The sequence below is a fragment of the Aplysia californica genome, unplaced genomic scaffold, assembly GCF_000002075.1.
Source record: "Aplysia californica isolate F4 #8 unplaced genomic scaffold, AplCal3.0 scaffold00126, whole genome shotgun sequence".
Classification (NCBI taxonomy): domain Eukaryota; kingdom Metazoa; phylum Mollusca; class Gastropoda; order Aplysiida; family Aplysiidae; genus Aplysia; species Aplysia californica.
This window is the reverse complement of record NW_004797396.1, coordinates 841,658-843,940: the sequence shown is the minus strand read 5'-3', so window position 1 is coordinate 843,940 and position 2,283 is coordinate 841,658.

Genomic DNA, 2,283 nt, shown 5'->3' with positions numbered 1-2,283 from the left:
GAGAGAGAGAGAGAGAGAGAGAAGGGGGGGATTTGAGGAAAAAAGCGAAAAGAAAAGGGATGGTTGGGTGTAGGGGACACAAAGTGGGTGTTCTTGTTAACCCTTTCATATATTTAATAAAAATTATAATCGTAATATTATATTGAAACACGAGTACAAAAGGCCAATAATGTAGTTACCAGCTTACTCCACTACTGAAACATCCTAACACCCCCATGACAACAAAACTCAAAATGATCAACATCATTTTCATCCCAACACTCACCTATCAATGCCAAACATGGACCTCGAACAAGACATTAGAGCAAAGAATTACAACATGTGAAATGCGATGCTTTAGTAAAGCAGTAAACAAGACCCGGCGAGACAAAATTAGAAACTCAGTAATCAGAGAAATGGTGGGCACAAATGATGTCATGCATCACATCCAACACCAAAGAATCAAAAGGTTCGGACATCTCACGAGATTACCAACACACCATGCAGCACAACGTGCCTTCATTAAAAAATTCGAGTGCAACAAGGCCAGAGGGCGACCGAGAAAGACCTGGATAGATGGAGTCAGGGAAGATTTAAAACCACCCACGCATCCCCCTGACCCAAGCTCTCCGGCTAGCGACAGGGAGACGTCTCTTTCTTCCCTCGACACCCAGAAGGGCATAAGCGGAGGATATAAGTAAAAGTAGAAGTAAGTAATATTATATAATATACCTCTTCTCCCCCACCTCTTATCCGCCTCTCATGTACCCTACCAACATCCCATCCTTTCCCAACCCTGCCTCCATTTCCCAAACCCTTCCTCCCATTCCCTTCCCGCATCCCCCACCCTATAGCCCCGTCCCCTCGCGTTCCCTCACCCTAATGTCCTGTCCACTCACATTTTCTCACCCTGTTGCCCACAATTAGCAAGACCGAAGCCTCATTTAATACGTCACTGGCTATAGTAATACTACTGCCGTGCCCACAAGGAGCACTTTTTTTTAAAATGCGGACGGTGACCGTCCACCCGATAGAAAAGAGGGACAGATTTCTCCGTCCCTCGGTATGCCTCAGGCAGTATCTGCCTCGCTAAAACCGGTGGGCACAAGGCCGGAGGAGAAGCTGAGAAAAGATGCCACCTTTGATCGAAGCCAAAAGGCCGAGAAGCGAGCACAAGGAGCACTTTATAAAGTATTAAGTTTGGATGGTGCAAAAACTTACTTTCTTTCGATTTGATACAGTATTAAAGATGAACAAAATCGTTTATTTTTATGGGTTTTGTTCATTTGCATATGCCATGCGTAATTACAGACGGTTAATTCCAAGTGACTACGTTTTGCGATGTAACCCTAGCACATGTTAACAGAAGACAATCTAAGCATTAATATGTATGCATCTGGTCTGCTTTTTATTTACTGGCCTTATTTCTGTGCATTTATATGTCATTTTTTATCAATAAAGGTAGGTAATTATGTGTTCTTGATTTAATCCAGCAAGTTCGAGTGACTGAAAGGGAAGGGGGGGGAGAGAGAGAGAGAGAGAGAGAGAGAGAGAGAGAGAGAGGGGGGGGGGGGGCAAAAAAAGTTAGAGAGTCTTGCAAGGGAGGGCAAAGTTTTGTTAACACAAAAATTGTCTCTGCGATATCAGGTCACTGTCCCTTTTGTTGTGGGGTAGAGAGTGTTGACGGGTATTGGGCCGTCTGTGGAGAGGGGACAAGGACGATACCAAACTCCTAAAATCAAACAAAAAAGCAGCCAACACTGACTTATTATTATCCCTATAAACTAAGACTGGAGGCGCTCGTGGCCTAAAGGTTAAGGTGTTCCCCTCTCATTCAATAGGTCCCGGGTCTGAATCAGGATAGCGACGGAATATTTTTTCTCTAACATTGTCTCCTTTCACCTCATTTCCTGCTATCCAGCAATGTTCTGCCGTCTGCTTTCGTCTCCACTTTCTACCCCCAACCCCTCACCTCCTTTGCCCCCTCCTCTGGGCTCCTGACTCTTTCTGCAGCCTTTCTACTGCTGCTATTCCTTGTCTCCTTCTTACTGCTGTCTTTCAGCCACACCCCTGATCATAATGGTAGGAAAGATCTACACCTGGCCTTCTCGGAGAAGGGCGAAAAATCCCGTAGGTCCTGTGTACAAGCTGTGCACCTTAAAGATCCCTCGGTGGTTCAAAAATCGATAAGAATAGGCTTGGCCGCCACCGGGCAAAATTCAAAATTTCCTACCATCTGAAAATGTTTAATGTGTCCCGCGCGCTCGTATGACCTAATGCAGTTGCGAGCACCGTAAAACACTT